Source organism: Lissotriton helveticus, chromosome 6 (genome assembly GCF_964261635.1).
Source record: "Lissotriton helveticus chromosome 6, aLisHel1.1, whole genome shotgun sequence".
Taxonomy (NCBI): domain Eukaryota; kingdom Metazoa; phylum Chordata; class Amphibia; order Caudata; family Salamandridae; genus Lissotriton; species Lissotriton helveticus.
The window spans coordinates 1,174,601,443-1,174,627,923 of record NC_136067.1 but is presented as its reverse complement, the minus strand read 5'-3'; the positions used below and the strand labels follow the sequence as shown (position 1 = coordinate 1,174,627,923).

At 45.8% G+C, this 26,481-nt stretch overlaps 1 protein-coding gene and 1 pseudogene across 11 annotated transcripts in view; both read right to left on the bottom strand.

The window, feature by feature from the left end:
• The window catches only part of LOC144762634 (tyrosinase-like), a 39,412-nt pseudogene extending 33,754 nt beyond the window's left edge, over positions 1–5,658 (bottom strand).
• EPB41L2 (erythrocyte membrane protein band 4.1 like 2) overlaps positions 1–26,481 on the bottom strand; it is a 1,174,544-nt gene that overhangs the window by 1,109,408 nt on the left and 38,655 nt on the right. The window lies entirely within an intron of this gene.

Genomic DNA, 26,481 nt, shown 5'->3' with positions numbered 1-26,481 from the left:
ATGAAACTAGATCATGTAAAGGATATCCAGTGGTTGTCATATGTAGAGAATGTGGCTGCAATGCTAGGACGACCTGAGATTTTTGAAAGACCGGAATCCCTATGTAAAGAAGATCTAGTATGGGTGAAGATCAATTTCATTAAGCACTGTAACGTGGAGCGAGAGGCGAAGGAACTGGGCAAACACTCAGTGAGGAGTCATGTAATGATAACTACTACTCCTGAGATGGCGCCTTATTTGTCAGTGGTAACAAACTTTTTCCGTAGATGGTTACTGACAAAATTCCGTTTCAATCAAATTCATACAGTCTTATGGGACATGAAAACCTGGTGTAAGTTAGAGGATTCTACCCCATGTAAATGTGATGACAGGTCTATTCAGGACACTGCGCATTTTTTATTTTTTTGCACTTGGTTTTCGGAACCCCGTAAGCGATATATCAAACCTTTGCTGAAAGAGATGAGTTTTTCTCAATATAAACCTGCACTGCTATTTTTGTTAATGTTGGAAACCCCTGTCATTATGTATTGTATTGCTAGTTTTTTGACAGCTGCTGTAAGAATTAGGAGACTAAGATTGGACTTTTAATACTGTAAAACATCCTTTTTAAAATTGTATTTTGTATATGAATAATCAATTGTGGGGTTTGTCTGGAAAGGGAATCATGAATTAATTGTATTGTATTAATTTGATTTTTTATACTGTTTTTAATATGATCTTAACATGTTTTAGTATACTTTTATGATTTTAATTAATCGAATAAAGTGGTTTTGACTGACTGACTATCGGTGTTCTGTTCATTTCTGGTGTGCCCATCTGTGATGTAAACTACTGTGCGCCAGTTACGTTCAGTGGTTCCCGAGCTTCCTTGGTGTCAGGCATGGCTACGTCATCCTTACTAGATATTAAACTCGCTTTATGTCATAGTTAACCACCATCGGCTTGCCGTTCGATATTTGCCACCGCAAACAGCAGTGTTTAAAATACTGCTTTTTATAAAACCTTTTTTGGGGTAAAAGTGCCCTCTATAAAATGGAGAATGTAGCAGTGCCCTGCTGCCAAACCCAGGCTGTAGTTGGAATTTACTGAGACATGGACTGACAGGCTGTGCACCAGCGCCAAAGAGACAGATATCAGACACAGGACTATGGGAACTAGAGAAAGACTTAAGTTGTGCATCCAGTCCTCTAAGAAGTAGCTTTACTTGCAAGAGCAGGCCCCTGACGGGGCCCCCACGCTATGGAGGTAGTCTCAAGTGCGTGACGTCCAAAGGCCTGGACACAGAGGCGCACATAGAGTCTCATTTTGTGGGGGGGGAGGGGGTGGGCCTACGAAAAAATGTCGGGGGGCTGATTCTTCAAGCAAAAGGCAGAGTGGAGCTGCAGGGGCCTTAAGAAGGGGTGACAACCATCAAAGCCTCATTAACAAGCTAAAGGTCTTTAAAAGACCTGTGAATCATCCCTACTTCTCTTCCATCACCCCTACAGATGTACAACCACTCAGCAACAAGCATCCTTGAGGTGTAGCTAACATCACAATGTTCTAGGCAGTCAGCTGTGCCACCATTCAGGTACGCACCCAATCAGAGGTATTACCTAAAAAGTTAAGGCACAATGCACTGCCATTCTCGTTTATGAAATCATCACAACCTTATTTTTTCTGATAGATAGCATATGTGCACTAATCGTGGACGTCCATTCTGATGGCAGAGTGCTTTATTAAAGATGACAATTACACGGCACCATTTTACTCCAAAAAAGGCCATTTCACACACCTTATTACAGTACACCACACAACAAAATACTCTGCCACAACTTAAGAAACCCCATCAAGATAAAATATCACACCAGATGTCACATCTTAGCACACTAGGGGAAAGAAAAAACATTTCAGCACATTATGACACAGACACACCCATATAACACATCCACCACATCAGTCTATAGTTTTTAAAATCATACCACAAAAACGACAACACCACCACCACCACAACACATTGTCTTACAATCGCATTATGCCACGCCACTTTCTTGCATGCAGTGCACCAGCACATTATCGGATCATACACATGCTAGATCAGACAACACACCTCACCATTCAATATCATACCACAACATATCCCACTATATGTATTTATAAGACATCACTGCAAATTAAATTCTCTCTCGGTAAAAGAAGAAAGCTGACAAAGAGCTGGCGGAGTGAGTCAAGTTACAGGAGAAGTTGACTATTCCTGAGAACGAACAGTCCTAACTCCTCGATGAAAGGATAAAAGATTAGGGATCCATCTACTTTCCTGAGAAAGAATGTTTCATAATCTTTAAGCTAAAAAGCGGAATGTTTGACAGCTCCTCTGCACTTTTTGAACTTCAAGACCTGAAGAAGCGAGTATTCAATTTTAGGTAGTCCAATGGAATTCTAGTCTGTAGTTTATTGGTGATCATCCATGTAGATAGTTAAATGTCAACCTAACATCTTAAAGATACTTCTCATCATCACAAGATGCCAGTGAAAGTAGTAGACATGGTCATGTTTCACAGTCAAAGATAAGAGTTGTAGTGTTTTACCCATGCCTACTCACTGATGTTCAGACAGCCTCCAAATAGATCTTTTGCATAGTTCTCAACACAAAATGATGTTGGCCTGTGAAGGCTCCCGTCTTAGAAGACAAGGATGAAAGAACGTGGCCTGAACCACTCGCCAAATATGGACATCACAGCTTACTTCATCATTTTAAATGGAGCCAAATTACTGAGTCTATTTGGGGGTATGTAGTAGGAATACCCAATGTCTTAGGGGGAGATCCCAGTTTGACAAATGATAATTGAATTTGGTTTGGGCCTAACAAAAAGATGTGTTTCAGAGCCCTTCATGTTCAGGTTGGAGGGATTGGAGGAGTGGTCTTCCATGTCATCATCTCCTCCAGAAACTCGAACCATGTGGTAACGTGCACCTGGAGGTCTCCTGATATATTTGTAGATTTGCATATTTTAAGCATAAAATGGTTCTGGGTGTCCCAGTACCTAATAAAAACAAATCCATCAATAGGTTAAAAGGGAATGATCCGGCTCTCACGTGACTCTGCCAGACTCGTGCGTTCCTACCCGGAAGATCTCAGCGTCTCCACTTTGGTGCAGGCAATTAATTTCTGCAAATTGGCCATTGAAAACAAGGTCAATAAATTAAAAGGATTAAAATAAACGACTGCTCGTGATAAAAGAACACTTTGAGCGTCAACTTACCTATGAGATACAGATCACTCAGATTATCAAGACTACTGCTAAGAGTCTATTAAGACTATATTGAGCCTAAAGTCAACACAGGATAGATTTGAATAAAAGGGGTCACAGCTATATGCGCATACTTTTTGTCCTGAGGAAGGTCTTAAGGAGATATACAACAAAAAGACCGCAACGTCGACTGCTGAGTCCATTATTTCATCTGCTATTCACTACACAAGTGACCTTTACTTTAAGAAAAATAAGTAATTTGTTTTTGTATGCACTGGTTTGGACTCTTTGTTCAAATGAATTGTAGGAACAATTTCTAAATTTCCTGTTCAATTGAAAGCATTATGATCAGTTTTCACTGTTAAAATGTACCCTATGAATTCTTGCTCGAAATATATATAAAAGAGATATTTTGGATAAAAAAGATCTCCCGTGTTGCTTCCATTTTATTTAAATGTTTCTTGGTCTAATTGATAGACTAAAAATTCAAGCTGATCAGATACCAATTGGGTTGGAACAGATAAATATAGATAATAAGTTGTAAATCTGCTATCTGTTATTTGTTTTTCCAAGTAAAATCCCTTGCAAGTATTAAGAGAAGGCAAACAAACTGCCCAAAAACCCAGAGTATAACAAATAAGAGGCCTCCAGACTGGAAACGTGTAGACCTGAATACCCTCTGCCTACGTCACATCCTTCTCAGATGTCTATCGCACCAGGAGTCAAGCAACTGCGGCACTCCACCTACTACGAATACAGTAAACTACACAACATGACCCAGGTTACAAACGGAATGGAGAGCAGAAATTACTATATCTTCAGGTGTACCAGAGCCCAGACGTACCTGTAGGTACAGGAGCAAACTTACATATTCCCCCAAGGACTTAGGGGACTCACCTTCAAGGAACAACCATGAAACTATCCAATTTCTGATCTGAGGTAATGGGTAAGAGGTGAAGTGAGAGGCAGGCCGAAAGACAGGGCGAGAGAGCATCAATGTAAATGCAATTGAAAAGGAACCAAGGGTCACGCTTAAAGCTACTTTAAAGAATGAGGAACCATGCTGAGATAATGGATTGTGATAAATAGAGCTCTATAGAAAAAGGGACAGTATCGCAATTGAGGACAACACTAGAGGCAGCAGGCATGATACTGCTATAGAGGAGCACACTGCCGGTAGATGAATGGAGCACAAAACACTATGGCGATGGATGACCATGATGAAGACAATGGTATAAATAGGGCACACAAAACAGTATGGCAATCGAGGGCCGTTCGGTAGACAGCTGCATGGACTAACAAACAGTATAGTGACTGAGGACCAGTCTATAGCCAGCTGTATGGAGTAAGAGATGGCATGGCAAATGAGGACCATACTTTAGATGAGTGTATGGAGTAAGAGACCTAGCATTTGCTCGAACAACACTTTGCATGTTGGGACGTGCAGTTTTATTTGGACAGTTGTAAGGGGGATTATAGCAGGCAAGGCATTAATTGCAAAATCCCACATCTAACTGCAGGGACAGCACATCCAGACATGGGGATTCCTACAATGCAGGAAGTAGTACCAATATAGCCATAAAGAACACGTTTGACTTCAGTTCTTACCTGCCAGGAGGAGAAGGAAGCCGGATTTAGCAGGCCGGCTATTGTGGGGTGCCGTTCCCCCATCAGCTGGTCGCTGCAGACCTCTCAGTCCTGGGCATCCCTCCAGTCCCAGTAGGGGATGGTAAAGTTCTCGTCTCCCGTCACCTTCTGGAGTTCGCGTTCCCAAAAGAGCAGATCGAACCGGTGCCATGGCAAAAAGGTGGGCGCTTTGTGTGCAAAGTCAATGTTTCTTCACACCACAGTCTCCTCCTTGCCCTCCACCAGCACCCATGAGTCCCGGGACGCGTAGTATTGAATCCAGACAAAGAGGTCGTAGACTCTGCTATCGGCGAAGATCGGCCGGGACCCATTGTCCATCTGCTCGTAGGTCCCAGTGGAGATCACGTAGTCTGCGCTGGTGGTGTTTTTGGCGCGGTTCAGGTAGGCGCTTCGGTGGCGCTGAGCTCTTGAGCACCTGCATGCGTGACTCCGCGTAGTCCGGGCCCCAGCGCCCAAAGGGGCACTCCCCGCACTGGAAGCCGCTGAAGGGCGGCACGCAGCGGCAGGTCTGTTTGTAGAAGACGATGGGTCAATCCTCCCGGACATCCACACCCAAAAACTGAAACTGGGGGTCCGTTGGGGGCCTGGGACACCTCCACGGCCTAGCAGCTGCCACGGCCAGAGAGCTGGCTGCAGGGAGAGCCATCCCCGTTCCACATCGGACAGCACTCCTTGCTGAGTAGCTGGATAGAGCCTCGGAGGAGGCGCAGGGCTGTGGGAACTGGGCCCGGCAGGACAGAGCCCACAGGAACACGCAAACGGCCAGACCCCATACCATCATCGCGCCTTCTGTACAGTGGGCTAACCTGCAACATTCCGGCAAAATTACAAATACCCTCCGAGCCACCCCCCCCCCCCCCCCCCGCACATCACATCAGAGACCATGTGCACATACCACCATGCGGATGCCGCTCTATCGCGTGAACATAATGTAGGAGAGTAGGGTCTGCTTCCTATGGTCACCCCCACTTTTTGCTGTGATTTTCTGGTTTTTTGACTTTAGTGTGGCTGTGAGCCTGCTAATCAGACCCACAGCCCTGCTGTTCGCTCTCTACATTGATACAATGTACTTTAGGTACATACCTGATTGGGTATTGGGTCACCTTTGTGAGCCCCTGTATAGTGTACCATAGGTACCCAGGGCATAGGTGCATCCAAGGCCTACCAGGGGCTGCAGCATGTATTATGCCACCCCTGGCTGGCCATCCAAACTGACACCACAGGCTGATCACTCAGCTTGGGCAAGGTGGTGTAATCACCCCTTGCTTAGATATAGTATACCTATATCTACCTTTATATATAGACACATATATACCTAAAAGTCTCTCCCATAGCAGGGCTTAACAATCCTGGAGGCAGAGTGCTTGGTTTTATGTGAGAGGGTGCCCTAGCATGAGCTGAGCCCCTCTGCAGCTTTCGGAACCATGTCCTTATAGCTGTTCTATGATATAGCCATACCATATACTCTTAAGTGCATTATAATCCTCACAGTTAAAAGCTAGCTTTGGTTTGGCTTTATCAATACATGTCATGTAAGGTGTCAAATGCTTTGGAATACTACCCCCCCCCCCGCCAATTCTGACGGCGGGGGTAGCATTCCACCCTTCTAGAGGGAGAAGACGTGTTGGTTACTGCTTTACCCGGTTAAAGTTAAACTGAGCCTCAGCATCCCAAAATGGATGCTGCTGCCACAGAAACGAGTCTGGCCTCCAGCAGGGGAGGCCTGGATAATAGGTTTCCTGCCTTGGGAGGTGCTAGCACCTCCCCAGACAGGCTTTTAGTGTATTGGGGCAGGGAGGGCTGCAAAATGAGACACTGCCTGGGGCACACAAGGTTCTCCATGCATAGCCCGGTTCAAACCAGTTGCTGGGGCACTCCAGCCCCAGCTCTGACGCGAAACTGGACAAAGAGAAAGAGGTGTAACCACCCCCTTATCAGGGTCCACCCATAGGAGGGACCTAGCAGGTAATCCAGCCCCTTAGTTTGGTATAAAGTTAGGAGTTGTGTCTAGAGACATCAGATAACCCTGGAAAGAAACTACGACACAAAACTCTTGGACTTCGACATTCTATGCCGACTAGAAGACTGAAGAAAATCTCCCTTGTGGTCAAGGAGTGACCACCCTATTCAAACAGGCACCACCAGTAACTTGCCGGTTTGCTTTGTCGACGCTCCCAACGGAACCCGACGACTCAGCTACTCAGGACTGGACTTCCAGACTTCTTGGACTCCAACCCACATCCACAGCAAAGCTGAGACCCGTGGCGGACACGAGAGACGTGGGACCATACTCCCTGGACATCCTGCAAACTGCTAACTGCATCGACTCCTGAGGTAACTCACAGTTGTGCATTAGGGCACAAGAAGCCCCAGACCCGAGGAACATCTGCACCAGAGCTCAGCCCTCCACACTCCAAAAGTGCCGCGTGGGGCCCGCTCCTGCATTTCAGCTCGACGCGGCTTCCCGGTTGCTAGCCCGTTGGCTAGTGAGCCCCCCGAAGACGATACTCTCAATTTTCAATGCTTGCCTGGTTGCTCTGGGCTTGCTCCAGCTTCCTTCCAAAAGAGAAGCTCCTCAGACCTTGCTGGTCTGAACTGAAGCAAATCTTCACATCCTGCGTGGGTTACGGATACCAAGGCTTGTTGGGTCCAATCCAGATACCGACAATGCAGTCAACTAGAGCCTTCGTGAGACAGCTCGACTCCAGCTCCTGGTCGTCGTCGACGCCTTCTGGTCCTCGTGGCTGCAGAGACAAGCTTCACCTCTTCACCTGTTTGCATCGCGACATCACCTGGTTCCATCCTGGTCACTGGCTAGTGACCCAGACTCTGTCCCCTTTGCTTTCAGGTTCTTCAGCTCCTTGATCCACCCTTGGATCCACCCGGACGCTCTTCCTTCGGCCGCCTGCAGCACTTCTTTTGCAGGTCTCCATTGAAAGCATCGACGAAACCCGACACGAAAAGACACCTATGCACCCGGCTTCCCTGGGTGAGGTAACTCAAGTACTCCGGTGCTCCCGTGGGTATTGACTATCCAAGTGTCCTAGTTTAAAGGGGTTTCACCGTAGTCCACCCGGAAGTGTCCCTAATCTATAACTTTGTGACTTGTTCGTTCTCCATTTTAAATCAATGATAACTTGCGTCTGTGTTCCCACACTGCACGCGTCTCCCGTGGTTCTCCTACTTCCAAATCTTTGGTTCTGTAGTGTAGCCTCAGCGATTCCCTAGGCCCTAGGCCTATTCACCTTTCATGAAGTGGCTCTTATACCACTTACTTAGTATATGGTTCGTGAGGCCCCTAGGGCAGAATTGTATTTGTGCAACTTATAGTATGCTTAATGAGTAACTTGTAACGTATCTCGAACTCTGACCTCATAAAGAGTGCAGAGGGGTTGTGTTAGTAATAAATACATATATATTTGATATATACCTTGTGTGGTGTCCTTTCATTTGGTATTCAAGGGATTATATATGGTAAAACAGCTGGCTTCACATGCTCTCTGAAGTTTTAGCCTAAGACTGCTTTGTCCATGCTACCACTAGTATAGCTGGTCTATAAGGTTAACTTTACAACCATCACCATAAGGGTCGTTTGGACTGGTGCAGGGTGCCCACTAGAATAGTGAACATCATATACCAGGCCAACTTCTTACACATAAAAGCATCATTATCAGAGAGCCTGCGTCCTGTGCGCACATGACCAGCCTGCAGGGAAAGGGCCGTCACAGGAAAAAGTTACATGTCGGGTGGACGGGCACTCTATTCTGCTTCATTTGCTAGTTTGCTCAACTAATAAATTAAATGAGGAACTGCACCAACATAAGAAACCGCCAACGCTGCGTTTGTGGCAGGGTTGTTTGCTTCACCTGTGAGAAGGAAAACAAGCGGTCGCCATTACGCACACAGCAGCGTTTTTATTTTAGCATTGTGCTTTCACTTTAAGTGAAAGTGAAAGCGCTATGCAAAAATGAACACGCTGCTGCCTCGCTCCGTGCGAGTAAACAAGCCTCTATTACAGAACCACAGATGGCCCCTATAAAGATAAGGAATTGCTTCACAACAGCCGTGAAGCAGGCGATACAGTCCGGATGGGCCGGACGAAAAGGTGAAAGGCCTGCAACCAAAAAGCCTCAGTTTCAATCGGCGGCCACCGTTTAATATAAACGGTGACGTTGGCCAATGAATTTGAGGGGCGGGACTTCAAGCCTCCTTCTCAAATCTTCTTACTCACAAGAGGTCTCGCAGAGCGAGCAGCGTATTGCGCTGCGACGCTACACAAGACCTAAAAAGGAGTGCCTGACACCAATGAAATGTCAAACAGACAATGTCAGAGCCATCCCACAGTGCACAATAGAGCATCACTGAGTCAATGTCTCATAAGAGCTCTCTGAATGTTTGTATGAATTTGGCCGAATAACACCTAAGATCAAAGTCCTCTATGGGCTCCCTTACCCCACACACATCCACTTCAAAGCAACCTGCAAGATATATAAAATGGACAATGACTGTACACCACCATAACGTGCCTCTGAAACCAAAACATCTACATCTTCTGCTATCGCTGTCTTTTGTTTGAATATACAAGGATAACTAATAGTCATGTATTTCAGTTATTTCAACTCTTACTATTTATGAAACACTTTGACCATATTTGGCTGAGATTATTTCAAGCGTCCAACCCATCACTCTTGTTTACTTCCTTTCTTGAATCCCTTCATTCTTTTGCAAGGCTGTGTTTGTCATAAGGGAATTGTGGCAGATTCCGAAATGTAATTGCGTTTAGAAGCAGATACAATGGCCCCAATACTAAGGAAGATGGTGAAAGAATTGTATTTTTCATAGGCAAAACTTCCTGTAAAAGCCAATGAAATTAGCTCACAAATGGATTTTAACCTTGTACCAGAGATCAAGTCTTTTTTGTATGTGTATGAAAAGACAACCTCATTCTCCTTTATCTAACTCATACTACTGAGATGTTCACTTCTCCAGTTTTTTTGTTTTATGCATCCAGCCTGCCTCATACAATCTGCATACTTATTTTGTCACTTTAAATTATGTCAAGTACCTCCGGGGCAGAAAAGGTCCCCTGTATGTCTCTGGAGAGACTACAATCCTGCCATAAGTTTCCAAATGTAAGTTTCAGTTTTTGTAATTTTTCTTTTGGCCTCTGCACAAGGCAACCATGCATGAACACTGAACACCCAAGGACACAGAATGCAGCCCAGAGTTGTGCTCTGGGTCTGGAGAGTAACATCATGTGCACCCTTCTTTACGGAGTGTGATGGGTGTGACTACCATAAGCAGACCATGCTCGATAGTGGTGGCAGCAACATATTATAGTGACAGGAGAGATCTTTTAACCTTTTGTATCCCAGGGAGAATTGCCTACTGACTTTTCCTGTTTTGAACTGATCTGTCAGTTTACTGGAATTACTTAATTCACTCCATTCGTGTGGAATATGGGTGAAGCAATTGTGAGTGGAGAGGAGACCGCGGCGAAGGACAATTCCTGCTTGGTGTGACCGAGGAGCTCTCTAACTTTGGAGAAACGCACACTGTATCATATGATTGTATGGACTTCCTGCTTCCAGTTGTTGGTTTGGAGCGAGACTAGCGGCAAGCAGCAAATCGGAGGTGGCGGAGGCGAGCGAGCTGAGAATGCGGACGTCCGGACCAGGACCGTGCCCGGGTCAAGTTCAGAGAACAGACACTATCGAAGCCTCAGAGCGGCCTCTGTCCTGCAGCGGCTTTCGTGACTTCTCCCCCACAGCACACCCTCTGCCACCGTGAATTACCTTGTATTAGCTGTTACAGATGCTCCAGCAGCCAGCCAGACAGCCGCACCAACAGACCCACAGCCCCGAGCACATCACAGCGGCCGGTGAGCTGAGCTGAGAGAGGTGTTCCATCTCCTGACCATCTCCTGGTTTGGAAGAAATCAGGAGGAAACCAGGGGGAAAAAAAAAAAAAGAAAAAAAAAAAAAGAAATCGCTCAACCGACCCGCGTTCACCCGAGGAGGAGGGGGGGGAGGAGCCCGCTTGGAGCCCGCAGACGGAGCAACCGGAGGGGTGTGAGCGGTGTGAGCCAGGAGTCAGCCAAGAGACAGCGAGTCAGGAGTCAAGAACCAGGGAGCTGGAGCCTGGTGTCAGTGCCCGGAGAGTCGCGGTAAGCTATGAGCTGTAAGCCACAAGCCGCAGGACTGCCTGGGTTGCGGGGTTGCTTAGGGGGTGGTGCGGATGTGCGGGTGTGTCAGTGCAGTGGCCTGCTCTCCCCCCCTCCCCCTTCCCCGCTTTCCCTGCCCAGCTGGCTCTCCCAAGCTCTTCTGGCTCTCTGGGTGCATCTGCCTTTTGCCCTCTTTGCCCCATCCTGGGCTGGTGACTGAGTTCTCACCCTGGCCTCCACCTTGCTACCGCTCTCGCTTCTCAACCCCCTAGGCTCTTTAACCTCAACCTTTACATCTCACATGAGCAGAGGTAGACAATAACCAGACAACAACCAGACCAGTAGATTCAGAGGGACTAGGGGGAAGGCACACGTCTGCCCTGCTGTGCCTGCCCTGCCTTGCACATCCTTACTGGGAGAGACTCCAACAACGCGCGACGAGCAAGATATCGGCACGAGCGGTGCTGCTGGCTGCCTAGCCTATCCCAGTTCATCTCAGCTGTGGCTTGGCAGTTCCAGTTGGCAGCTCCAGTAAATAGTTCTAGCAGCCCAGCCACTCCTCGACTTGACCCAACCCGACCAACAACATCAGGAATTGTCGGGAGCCCTGGATCCTTCAGGAAGTCACCAGGAATCAACCGGATCAACCAAATCAGGTCGGAGAGGTGCTGTTTGTAGGCCTGCTTGTTCTGAACAAGCTGTGCTGTGAATCCTTGGTGGTTTTGAAAATCTCCGTGAAGCAAAAGGACCAGGTGGAAAGTCTCTACCACTCAAAATACACAACACGACACGAGGTGTAAAAGGAGGAAAGAGATTAAGTAAGAAAGAAAGAAGGGGAAAGCAGAGGAGTGTAAATGTAAATGTAGTTGAGCTTACCCGCAGTGGGTTTCCCGGCGCTTGCTTAGGGAACCCTTCCTGGTATTCCCCTGTGAGATAGCAGGGTATTCACAAGGTGAAAGTCAGGCATCCCGCCGCGAGGGGCCGTTGTGGAGATTAAGCAAGCTATTGCCCAGAGTCGCAGAGTGTGAACCCGTGAGTCGAGGAGGCACCGGGGCGAGAATTATCGCGTCCGTGGAATTTTTAGCCCAAGACCCGCCGAGGCGGGGAATTGAACCCTGGTCCAGGACTGATCTCAGCTTCCGGGTCTGCTGCCTCTAACCCCTGAGCCACACTTCTCCACAGGAGTGTCAAGTGCTTTTGCCACTATGAGGTCCGGTAGGAAAAGGGGCCAGCTTGTGGTACCTGTGCGCAAATCCAAACACGCGAAACAAATGGGGAAGATAATACCGAGCCCCGCAAATCTGGTCTCACCTTCCAGGTAACAAAGGCCCCCTGCGGCCTGGCACAACATTGTTCAGGAGATCACCCAAAACATCTCTGCAAACTAAAAATCTCTTCAAAGTTTCATTTCTTAAACGACCCTGCATCGTCCATATTCTCCTCTAGTGGCACAATTCAGGGTCTCCATGACCCCCTACTCCCTCTTCAACCACCTACTACCTCATTCACCACGGAGGAAACTCAAGCAGTTCTTCCAGCAGCACACACAGCAGCCCATCTTGAGGTGGTCTCACATGAACCTGGTAAAGTTCTGGAATGCACAATAATCAACCCCACTGAACCACAAGCGGGGAAAGTCGCTCCATTAGCAGAGGAGCATTCCACCAGCCTTTTTTCACCCACTAGCACTTCCATCATCACTACCAAAATTACAAAAATTGCAGCAACTAACCATAACAGGCTGAACCCTGAACGAAATTCGCAAGTTACAATAACAACCGATGGTAAAGGCTCAACATGTCAAGCAGATCCAATTTAAACCATTCCCTTGAACTCCAGGATAAGATCCGGATCCAAAAAGACTTTTACGAATCGAGTAACAACTTGTCAACACAGCCCGAGGCCATCATGCCTGCAACTGTACACCTGAGTCCAGAAGTGGAAACAACGGGAGGGTAGGAACATCTACAGAGTCCGTCAAACCCGACGAACTTTCACCGGACTTCAGGGGAGGTGGACAGGACCCAATTGCCCTCTCCTACCTGGGATCACAGGAGTAGGCGGACCTAGTTGCCTCCTACACCCTGGACTCTCCGGAAAAACAGCTTCCGCTTATAGGTGGAACTTGTAGCACCCAAGGAGACAAACTACCCTCTACCCCCTCTCCCACTCTAGGCTCACCACGTCAAACGAGGAAACCACCCCAAAATACATGTGACATTTTACTAAACATAATGCAACAAACCATCAACGTGTTACACTATCAGTCCGACAAAATGGACCTGTAGTTAATTTTACTGGACACTTTGGCCCTCTTTGTAGGGGGGGATAGATGAGAAACTGGGTAATCTAAATCTTCTAATCAGCAGAGCCCAGCAGAAAGCAAAATTGACCTGTAGTTGTGATCCCATCATCGATAAACTATCATCACTTTCCTCAATTGTTTCCGCCCTCATAGAGGGCCTGCAAAAGGGCCCAAATCAAGAGACTCCAAAGGCTAATCCACACAAAACGGGATGCAAGAAGCTAGCGGGAAAGGTCCCTGCTGCTCAAAACCTGGCCGGCAGAATTCGCACTAGTAGTCACGTGGGCAGCATGGCCCCTGGGTTTATCTCAGCATCCAAGGAACAAACTACATCCCAGAATGCAAAGCAAAGGCGCAACTCAGGAGAAAAGGCCATAACAAAATCTCCTCCATGAGCCTCACAAAAGTCTACCCTCTCTTCTCACTAAAAACATCACAGCACTAAGCGCTAGTGCGCATTACTTCAGGACACGCCCCTAAAACAGACGGATGAACCATCCAGCAAACGGAAATCTACCCTTAGGAAAACAATGAAAAGAAGGACGTGGCCCAAACGCGAAAATCATCTCCTGGGGTAGTCCCGTCTAGCAGCCAAATGGACACTCAACGCAATAGTAAAATTAAAGTCGGACATGAAAAGTATGACAGCACAACTAGCCGACCACCACAAATAAATGAGATGAGAAAAAGGAGTTCATTTCCTTGCACTGTCCAAACCTGGCGTTGGCATCTCCCTCAAACTCGCTTAAGTTGCTCCCTCTGGATTCCAACTTCAAAACATCTATCACTGCAACTGATCCTGCGTTGGATAGGTTCATCCTGGCTGCAACCCAGGCCTCAGGTGAAGGATTCGACAAAAAAGAGAGAACACGTAAAGTAAACAGCGAGGTGCAGGGAACCCGCCATGAGCCAACCCCACTTGCCGGGCACCCGGGTCCATCCGCAGAGGGAAATCCAAACACCAATCCATACTGCGGTCCGGAAGCATCCGCAGGCGCATCGATCCGTCTCCTTCAGATTATTTCAGCGGGCAAACTCACCAGCCAACAAACAGCGTCCGGGATAATCAATTGGGGACAAACTCTGTACTAGCCTCTCCAACTAATCAGGACAGGGGTTCCCTCATTACACTCTTTATGCCTGAATATGACTCAAAGGTCCGTTCAACATACTGAACAGCGGGAATATTCTTCAACTCCTAGATGCTATACCTACACTAAAAGGCATCAGCACAACGGACCTTCTCTCAATAGAATTTATAAAGTTGGATAAAGCACAAGGCAGAGAATCTACCAAAGCGACTTGGAGGTCCATTTACCTTGCAAATAAAATTCAGGAAAACAGGAAACCTTCAAAGCGTGGGGAATACAATCTTCTGTGTATCATAACACAGGATATCCACTCCCCTTGCTCGACAGATCATGGGAAGGAATGCCCTGTCACAGAGCCAAAACAGCATCGGTGCTCAGGGGAGCACTAGGACAGTCACCTCAGAGCGAACAGGCATCAAATCCACAATGGAATACTTCACTTAACAATTCCGCTGATTCCAATCACTTTCGGATAACTAGAACCGTCAATACATTAAGCCTTCGGCAATGACAGTTTCCCAATGAGGCATCAAGAAAATCCAGATGAATCACCTCTGTGACTATGCTCATGGAACATTAACGGGCTGACTAATAAGGCTGAGCTTTTGGTTTATCTAAAATCTTTTGATATCCTTTTCAGACAAGAAACATGGCTAGAGGAGCCTTTGCAACTAGAGGGATTTATTTGCTTTCACACTCCTGCTCAGAGGAAATGTAAATATGGTTGTCTATCTGACGGCCTAGCCACATACATCAAAATATCAAAAATCCATAGCATACAGGAACTACCATCTCCCCTTCTAATTGTGAACTCGATGAAGGTACAACTTAACCCGAGAGGGAAAAAAGGAGGAGGTGCTGCTGTTCAACATATACTGAAACCCGAAACGGAAAAAATATGAAGCAAAAAGCTTACTTGAACATCTGCTTCAACAAATGAGCTCATAGACCACATCAAACCTCATTCTGTTGGGTGACATTAATCAACATCTCTTAGGCACCATTCAAAACGAAGATACTCGGGTCCAGTCTTTTCTCTGGAATATTCCAACACAAACCCATAGCGACCAAAGTAGATCCTCCAAGTGTAATTTAGAGCTGCTAGACAACCTCGAGCATATTGGCCTAAGGGTGCTAAATGGAAGATTTCTCAATGACTCTCCGCGGGCGCGTCTTTTCACATGGGACACTTGATCTCCACAATTGACTATACCCTAGTGTCTCTTTCATTTTTTCAACATATATCAGGCTATCGCCTAGGAGACAAAGGGGACAGTGACCACCGGCCCCAGGAAGTCCTAATCCAAGCACTTCCAGACAAGTCTATTGCAAACCCAGTAGGTATGCATGTATGCCATCAATTTAAAAAGAATTAGGTCACCCACAGCTAACTCTGGGGAGGTGCTCCTGGCAGCAAAAGCAGCTAATTGAGCTTGACTACCTAACTGGAAACCTCACCTGTACATGGGAAACCTTCACAACCATGTTTGCGAACACCCACTCATCTGTAGTCCGATTCCTTCTGTTTAATGACCACATGGCCGAAGGGAAGGCCACAAGTGCACAGAGGACCATCTTGAAATACCTTTAAAAATCTGTGAATAAACTATTGAGATTACTGAGGCTACATCCACAGGACAATGGGCTTGCTACAACAGCTCCGAAACAGCAAAGCCGAGCTAAGGAAATTCAAATGGGACATGAAGAGACAAAACGACAATGAATTCTGGGCCAAACTTTACCACAATTCGAAAGAAAATAATAGCGCCAGATTCTGGCTAACGATAAATAAAACCTTAAAATCAGCACATGGCGGATTGTCCTCGCATATCACAGAAAACACTTAGACACTGTACTTAGAATCTCACTTTCACCAACAGACATTTGTATTTTTGGCTCCCAAGGTCAACCAGCCAGCATCTTTAACCCAAACCGTGATGACTGCCGTGGTCGAGGCAAAATAAATAGATACCGCTAAGGTCAGGGAACAAATCTCCAAAGGGAGGAGAGACGGAGCACCCGGGCCAAATGGGATTCCACCAGCTCTTTTTAAACAAGATGCAGAATACTGGTCAGAAATCCTTACTCCTCTCTTCAATTCTGTCAGACAGTTTGGGCACCTACCTGCATCATTGAAGTGCTCCATTATTTCACCAATTTACAAAGCTGGAGATAAAACCGAACCAAAGAACTATTGCCTGATCGCACTGTTAGACGTTGAGGCAAAATATTTTGCGGGAATTTTACTATCAAAGCTGCAAGAATGGGCATCAGAGCACAACATGATTCCTCCTTGTTAGACAGGCTTCTCCAGGGAGACCGGCATCACAAAAAATCTTTTAGCGATGTGCCTACTTATCGACAAGGCAAAATTAACCAAACAAACCTTGCATTTCTGCTTTGTGGATTTCAAGGCGGCCTTTGACAACATTGACCAAGCTAACCTGTGGAGGAAATTGGCTCTCTGGGGGATTCCTTCGCCCCTTCTGAATCTTGATACAATTACACTTCAATACATGGCTACAGTTAAGCTAGGCAACAGCTCCTACCTTTCAAAGCGCATACAGACAACAAAGGGACTAAAACAGGGTTGTGTGCTTGCACCAACTCTTTTTAACGTTTATACAGCAGATATGACATCGGCACTAAATGACTGCAATGCGCATGCCCCTCGATTACGGGGAGAGGCCACCTCGAGTATGTCATATGTAGACGACATCGTTTTAGCAAGCCACACTCAAGTGGACTGAAACGGCTACTTAACGCACTGCTTGACTACACAGTTGCAAACAATCTGGAAGTCAACATCAACAAAACTAACACATTGTCAATAAACGGGAAAAAACGATCCCATGCTTGGTTCTTGGGCATAACTCAGATTGTGAACACCACCGAGTATAAATATCTTGGTGTTAAAATTGACAAGGGCGACTAATTTGCGAAACAGCTTGAGGCCATAAAAAGGAAAGGGATGATGATTGTGCCAACGCTAAGACAGCTCAAAACAAGATTGACTGGACCAACTTTTTCACAGCTGCTAAATGTTGCGCAAGCAAAAATTCCACCGTCAATCACCTACGGCAGCGAAATGTTGAGGCAGGGACGCCTCACTGCTGGATACCACCTTGGCAAAGGAATATAGAGTGATGCTGAACCTCCCGTCATACACCTCGCCTGCTCAGATCCGTCTTGAGTTTGGACTAACAAAGCAACTCCTCTGAAAGCGAGGCTCGTACATTAAGTTCTGGCATACAATCAAGAACTCACCCAGGAACACACTAAACCACCGGCTCTGGCAGGAACTGAGCAACACATCCATCTCACAGGTCAAAGTCTATTTGGAGGAATCACTGGCCACTACAGGCTTAGCTGTACTATGGGAAGTACCAACAACACACTCGCACTTTAAGGTTGCTGTAAATAAGGTTATCAAGAAACTTTCCTTTATAGAGGTCAAGGCCACCCTCTCACATAGGAGACACGCATCATGGATGACTGAGCAGCTACAAATGATTTGGGGTACAGGCATACTTCGACCTGGGGTACACCAGGAAATCAAAAGAATCCTTTTTAAAATACAGGTTAGGAATCCTTCCCGCTCTTCCACACATTCCACCGTGGCTGATAGAGAGAACTGCGGGAAATCATGCAGGCTATGCGGAGATGGATACGAACTTGGTTGAGTGCGTTACAAGGGAAGTAAACGCATCCTTGGAATTGGGCACACTCGTTAGGTTCGTCACAAAAGGGACAGACTCCAAAGTGGGTTACAACCTTTGATTGATTTATTCAAGGTTTTTCTTTCATTGATTATCAAGGTTTTGAAAAGTTCATAAGTTCCGATTTTTCATTCAAATCATATGAATCAATACATGTAGTTTTCAAGGAACGATGGAGCTCTGTGAACGCAAAATAATATGCTTTTACCATTCAACTCAAGACATTCAAATACATTGCGATCAATACATTTCATGTTACAAAAATACATGTGTGCTTTGTTGCCCAAAGTTGCAAAAATAAGTGTCTCCCTTATATCCCAAGGTGTGGAATGTGAGGTGATTCAAGTAAAGGGGTGGGGGTCCTGTCGGGGACAAGGTAATCAGGGTCGAAAATGTGGAAGGGTAGAGACTGAACACTTACGTATTCGTTTTTGAAGCAGGATTGACTCGAAAACTGGCAAATAAATTTAAGGCAAACTGTAAAAAACAGTGCCTGGCTCAGCGTTGTAATAGCTGTTGCGAAAGGCATTTAAATTTGAGCTCCCACTTACTTTAGAATGCTCGGTGAGAATGTTTGGGTGTTCCGTGTAGGTCGCGAAGGACTCACGGAGTTGGTGCGGAGTTTGGGGATATTTGAAAAAACGTCAGCGGAACTGAAAGGCGGTAACACGGGGGGGTGGAGGAAAGGGAGGAAGGACTGAGGTTGGGAAAAGGGAGCGGCCATGATTGAGTGGAGTGTGGATGTTAGAGGAGATGGTGTTAAATGTGGACTGATACACATGTATGAGGTGGAACTCGAGTATAGCTAGCAAAAGATCAAAGGTAAAACAAATGTATCAACAGAGATGCTATAAAAAGCAACTAAGTTCAATCCGGTCATTGAGACCGTGAGGCTTCATAGCCTGCAGTCTATAAATCCAGGGTGTCTCGCGTTGGAGAAGAGTTTTGTTGTTGTCCTTGCCTTCTTTTTTGCATACGATTTCTAGCACCAAGAATTTTAATTGTGCCACATTGTGGTTTGATTCGTTGAAGTGTGTGGCGATGCTTGATTTTTGTTTTTTTGTGCGTATATTAGATTTATGTTCGTTGAGACGAACTTTAATTTTTCTGGTGGTTTTGCCCACGTATATCTTACCACATGGGCATTTCAATAGATAAATTAAGTTGCTTGAGTCGCACGTAGCATTGACGTGTAGTTTGATTTTGAATCTCCTCATGGGGTGATTGATGTAGTTTCCTGTAATGGTGTTATTGCAGTTGTTGCAATTGTGACATGGGCGTGTGCCAACATGGGAAACTTGTGGTATAGGTTCTTTGGACAAGATTTCTTTCAAGTTTTCAGATCTGGTATATGCAAATATAGGAGGGTCTTTGAATAGGTTGCCAAAGTCAGGTTCGGATGATAAAATGCGCCAATGTCTAAAAATTATGCTTTTGTAAGTTTTGCTGGAAGTTGAATATTTTGAGACTATCGCAGTTCTTTTTTCCTCATTTTTCTCTGATCTTTGTAAAGCTTCCTGGCGTGTCACAGTGGATGCTTTTTTAATAGCTTCATTCAGAGGTTCTGGTGGGTACCCTCTATTGACCAATCTTCTAGCCATTTCATCCATTTTGGCTGAGCATGTTTCCGGATCAGATACAATGCGTTTAATCCTGAGCATCTGACTGTATGGTAGATTTCTTTTGAGAGCATGTTGATGGAAGCTGGTGTAATGCACCGTATTGTTTCGGTCTGTAGTTTTGCGAAAGAGATCAGTGATGAGCCCTGTTTCCGTGATTTTTACTAGAACGTCAAGAAAGGTTATCTGATGTTCACTAATATTCCATGTCAAAGAGATTCTGTTGTCTTTTGTGTTCAAATCATTCAATGCTAGCTCTAGGTTTTCTTGTGTATCTTTCCAGACAAAAAAATAGGTTGTCTATATAGCGCACATATAGTTTAAGATTGTCAGACCAATTGGAGTTGGCCCAGATGTGAGATGTTTCAAATTCTGTCATGTATATATTGGCATAGGTCGGTGCAGCGCAATTGCCCATTGACATTCCGGACATTTGAAGATACCACTGGTGTTCATATGAAAAGTAACTATGGTACAATGTGAAGATCAACAGTTCCATGAGGAAGGTTTGTAAGGAGTTGGTAATGTTACTGTATAGTAATGCTTTCTCTACAGCCTCGATGCCACCACCGTGTGGGATTGAGGTGTAGAGGCTTTTAACATCAGCTGTGCATAGAATTAATCGTTCATCTGTGGAGATGTTCACCTCTGATAGTTTTTTAAGAAATTCCGTTGTGTCTTTAATGTAACTTTTGCTTTTCGTCACTATGGGTTGCAAGTACCGGTCCAAGAACTTGCCGGTAGGTTCGTGTAAAGACCCTCTCGTGGACACAATCGGTCGGAACGGGGGGTCCATCAAGTTCTTGTGGATTTTCGGGAGCATTGTAATTGAAGGGCTTCTAGGATATTCTGTTATCAAAAATTTCCTGGTTCGGTCGTCGATGGTGTCGGTTTCATGCGCTTTATTGACAAGATCTCTCAATTCGGTTTTGTAGAGTTCCGTTGGGTTGCCCTGTAGTTGCATGTATGTTTGAGGGTCGTTGATGTGTTTTGATTTTTTCATCGTACATGCTGGTGTTTAGAACGACCAAGGCGCCGCCTTTGTCTGCTTTAAGGCATTTAATGGTTTTATTGCCTGCGATTTTTTTCAAGGTGTCTTTGTCCTTGGTAGTGATGTTTTGTTTGGTACGTTTAGAATAGTTGATTTTAGATATATCTTGTTTCACCAGTGTTTCAAAAGTGTCGATGCTTTTGTGACTACAAGGTGGCATGTAGGTGCTGGTAGTTTTTAAACCAAGAAGTTGATCCGGTTTGTTTTTGTCTGTGGGTGGTAGTACATTTTCAAAACAATGTCTTCACCGTAATTTGCGGGTTAATTTAAACGTACTGAGGTCGAGTTCAAGAAGATTTGTAGAGGTTGTAGGAATGAACGAGGTCCCTTTTTGGAGAAGTTTAATTTCATGAGTTGTGACTGGGGTATCTGAGATGTTAATCACTAGCGATTCTTCTTCCCTTTCGGCTTCTTCTTGTTCTGAGGTTGTTCGATCTCCGATTCTTTTTCTTGATTTCTTTCCCCTCCGGGGTCGTTTGGTTCGTCCGTGCCTAATTCTAAAAAAGCCCTCGAAGTGGTGGGGCTGTCATTAGGTTGACCTTGGATTTGTTTGGGATCCTGAAGTGCGGTTAGAGCGTTTGATTCAGAAGTAGTCTTCCTCGGTGGGTGGTTGGTGCTTTCACTACCAGAAGATGAGGTGTCCGTGTTTAGATTGTGGGGTTTGTTACGGCGACGTTGCGCATAGACGTCTGCCCAGGTGTAGACCTCTCCTAGTTTGTAGTCGAGAGTGTCTCGACGAAACTTCCGAATCTTCCGTTCGTTTATTTCTTTGGTGTGTTTATCTATTTGTCTATTGATGTCTTCCAAGGTTTTACTAAGTTCCTCTGGTGTTATAGATTCTTTGAGTTCATTTTCGATCTCTGATATTTCTTTAGTTAAATCAAGTAGAATCGTCGACAGTTCTTCCACAATCAAGAGAATCAGGTCAAGGCTGCATTTGTTTAAAATTGAGTTCCATCTTTCTTGGAATAGCTTTGAGTTTTTGCATAGTGATGGTTTCAATGCTATCCGTAGTCCTGGATACGAAGATGGAACATTTAATATGCTCCTGCATCAATCTAAAAGAGGAAAGGGCAGACCTTCTAAAAAGCCACTTTAATGCACAAGGCATACACACCCGGAGACGAGCAGTGCTTGCTTGCTTGCTTCAACCCAAGTGACCCTGGTGAATAACGAACCGAGGATGCCATATTTTTACCACCTCCCAAAAATCCATAAAGGGGTCACTTCACCTCCAGGGCGACCCATAGTGTCTGGGATCAACTCCCTCTTGGAACCCCTGAGCCAGTTCTGTGACCATTTCCTTCGCCCCCTCGTCCAGGCGACCCCGGCATACCTTAAGGACACTAGAGAGGTCATGAACCTCATCGAGAACATTAATGAGGACAACACGGAATCCATCAACCTACTCTTGACCCTGGATGTGGAGGCACTCTACACAAATATCCCCCAGGATGCAACAATCGAGGTAGTAGGGAACCTTCTTGAAGGAGCAGACCTACAGTCCAATACTCTGGCGGCATTCATCACTGACTTGATCATGATTGCCGTGAAAGAGAACTTCTTTATGTATAAGAATTCCAACTTCCATCAAATACAAGGACCAGTATGGACAGCACTTTCGCGCCGAGCCTGGCGGGACTGTAGATGGCATCCTTCGAAGCCAAATAGATCTAATCAGATGGAAACCCCTACAAAGACAACCTAATAACATGGAAGAGGTACATAGATGATATCCTTATCCACTGGAAAGGTAACAGGATGACCTGTACCACGTTCCTAGAATGGCTTAACGGACTCAATCAACACCTCAGGTTCACAGGCACAATGAGCAAAACATCTATCCCTTTCCTAGACCTACAGATAATACTAATAGAGGGCAGACTCAGAACCACACTGTACAGTAAAGAGACTGACCGGAATAGTCTGGTGAAATTTACCAGCCACCACCACAAGGCCCTACCCGAGAACCTTCCTTATGGGCAGTTCCTAAGGATTCGTAGGAACTGCACAACTACCCAGGACTTTGACAAAGAGGTCGAACACCTTGAGAACAACCTCAGGAACAGACAGTACCCTAAGGTGGTGATAGAAAGGGCCAGGAAACGAGCAAGAAATACTAACCGTCAGGCCCTCCTTGAACACAAGGCCAAGGAGTCGAATAACGCTATAACATGCGTCACCACCTTCACTCCCCTATCTAATAAACTTAAAAACATTGTCAGACGCAATTGGATAATACTAAACACGGACTCCCTAGAGATGGAACTTCCACACTTTGCATTCAAACAGAAGGAGAACTTACGAGACACCCTGATTAACACACGCCCCGTGACCAAGAGAAGGAACCAACGAGAGACCGCACTTTGGAACCTACCAGCAGTATCTGGTCACTACCCGTGCGGGCATTGTGTGGCCTGCTCGACTACCACACATACGACACTAACTCTGGGCAGCTTCACGTGGGCAATCGAACTGTAACACCAAGAACTGTGTCTACCTTGTCTCCTGCCTATGCGACCTTTGGTACATCGGGATGACATCACGACCGATCAAGACACGTATAAGCGAACATAGGAGCACCATTAGATGTGGCAGATCAGCCACAAAATTGACTAATCACTTTCTGGAGACTGGACACAAATCAAGACCAGCTTACATGGACGGTGCTGGAATTCAAATGATCCTGGACCTCGCAGGCACTGTGGCGACAAGAACAATGATGGGTGTTCCGACTGCAGACCCATATCTTGGGGCTCAACGACGAGATACAATGGGTAGAGTTGTAGGGTTCCACTCTCCATCTTCACATACCCTCTCAGTACTGGGACACTCTCTGACTTGGGGATACAAGCACAGGCAGTACCGGTATTCCGGGTGGATCCATCCATGTTTAACTGGTCTATCCTGCACCTGTCCGGACATGAGCCTACACCTGCCCAACCAGTTGTTTACACAACCCCCAGACCTTAGTGACTGCCCTGGATGGTGTTACACAACACCACCACCTGCACTAGCAGGGACCAATCATACCTCTATAATGCATGACGTCCTTATACGACATCCCACCGGCTTGCACCCAACGGAAATCAAGCCCTCTCTAGCCCCCTGAGGCTGTTTCTATGTATATGAGGTTTGCCGTCTATTATATTTAACAGTATGTAGACGATCCAACATGTTCGCCTCCTCTACATCTCGGCACTCAGGAGGATTACCGTAGTTACACTAGGCATCCCCCACGCATGCGCACACAAACGTAGCCTGCACTGCAATATTCATGCGCAGGACATGACACTACTCAGTAGACATGTGCTAACAGTGCCCTCTCGTACAAACGCATCCAACACGTAACCTTAACAGGAAGAAGAACCCGCCCTCAACATAACGCACAACACGTACAAATACGAGCTAACCGGCAGACCCAACAAGGACAGGTAACCGCCGATGTGGGGTGGGTGAAACGGACCGATCACCCAACTCAACTGAGTATTATGCCACGCTAGGACTGTACTCTGTGTATGTAATTTCCAGGGTGGCATAAGAAACTGATTCTCCCCCGATATGGTCTCCTCCTCCCCGCTACATAACCCAAACCCCTTTTGTTACAGGTACTAGGGTACGAGACATCGGATGTGGAAAGCCAAGGGATAGTATTCCCCCGTCTTTTAGGGTATGCACATTCACGATGTCACTGTGGCTTTGTTCACCATTACGTATACAGCTTGGGGCGGTTATCGTATGTGACTCGTATGGGATTGTATTTAGAACTGAGGCCGATGGCTCCCGTAGGTGTCCTCCTTCACACCACGATGAGCCGCCGTCACTGTAGCTAATATACCCCAAAGCTAATTGATATGTTCCCGCCCGGGGGTGACCACGTCCCAGCAGCAGCTCTGATCCCATTGGAGTGTGTTGGGGGTAATGATGCTTGACATTCCTGTCTCGCGGTACCCTTCACTTTAATTTAAAGATCCTGTTTGCTAGCGGGACGCTGGCGCACCAGAGTGCTCGTAAGGATTCTACTGTGGTCTGCCCTGGTCCAACCTTGGGCCCTGTGCGGTGGATACAGGATCTATGTAATTGAACTAATATGCCTCTCCCCCCTCCCCTCCCCTCCCCTCCTTGGGAGTAAAGGGAGTACAAAAAATACCCCTCCCATCCAAGGTTCATTTGGAATGTTGTGAATTGAACTCCTGTGTCAGTTGATGTGAAGTCTGGCAGGAGAGTGTCATGTCGTGGCAGACTGATTAAAGAGATCTTCAAATACACTCTATGAGAAGGGTGTTTTGATTTACAACAGGAAACACTTGTATTAAGATTAATGGAGAACTAGAACAACGTATAGTTAATATAGTTATAGACAAGGCACGAGGCAGGGACAACCTTCATCACCCCTGATATTTGCACTTACAATGGAGCCTTTGGTAAGTAAAACACCTTAAAAACACACACAATAAGAACCAGGCTATAAAGGGGTTGGCTTAGGTTCCAAGGAGCATACCTAACGTGATTTGAGAATGACGTTTTATGTTTCCAGGTTGATGTTCTTTCTGTACCTTTTTTGGTGAAAGAGTTACAGTGGTTTAGGAACATGTTCAGGTTCAAAATCAGGTAAACTAAATCCAAAGGAACAAGACTAGCAGGACTGACTGTTTGCGATTGCCCTCATAGCAAGTTTGGCTTTGAGTTTACAGAGGGACCGATTAATTATTTAGACAACAATAGTTCTTACAACTATGATGATTTATATGGCAGCAATGTTCCTTCTCTATTTGAGGTTATTTTCAAGGACCGGAGAAGTTAGGGAGGTTAGTGCTATCATAGTTCAGTAAAATAAATACATAACTATGAGCTACCTTCCCCGTCATTCTGATTTAGTACAGGCTCTGCCCTAAAATTCCCTAAACAAGTGCTGTGAGAAACAAAAGCACCTATTGAGCTTCATGTTGGAGGTAAAACCCCCAGAGTGGCTAGGAGGACTTAATGCAACAAACCTTCGAAGGATGTACAGGGTGTCCCAGCCATTGCCTATTACATACATGTTGTCTAGCTCCACCTGACATTAGACTGGATGCAGAGTCAATCCACAACACCTTAGTTGGGGGCTGAACTGGAATTTACATCAATCTGATTACGCTACATGTTGTGGCTTCCCCCTCTGCGAAGACCTGGAGCCTCATGCGCATTCAGCTCTGTTAATGTCTTGCTTGGGATAGACTTTCTCAAAGTAAGGTGTTTTAATTTCCGCTTACACTGACCCCCCCTCCAATAACCCCAAGATTTATCATGGTTTAACAGATCCCTGTTTTAATAGCTTGGGCGATCCTGGCTTTTGTAAGTCGGTCAATTCTTTTGAAGGCTGGCCTTCAAGGACCAGGGAGGACTGTATGTTGATATCATTAGTTTCTGGCAATGGGTATTGACTGGGGTCGACGCTTCACTGGGCAGTGTCTGGAGTGATATGGGAAAAAGGTGAAAAAGGACTGGACACAGGCGTTAATCTCCCAACTTACCAATACATAAGAAACTTCCCATTAACAGACTACATTATAAGGGCTATTGCCCAATGTTAAACAAATATGCACCTTTGGGAAAAAGATTTACAGCTAGAGAACTATGACGTGTGGAATACATTATAGGTGTACACACCAAAAAC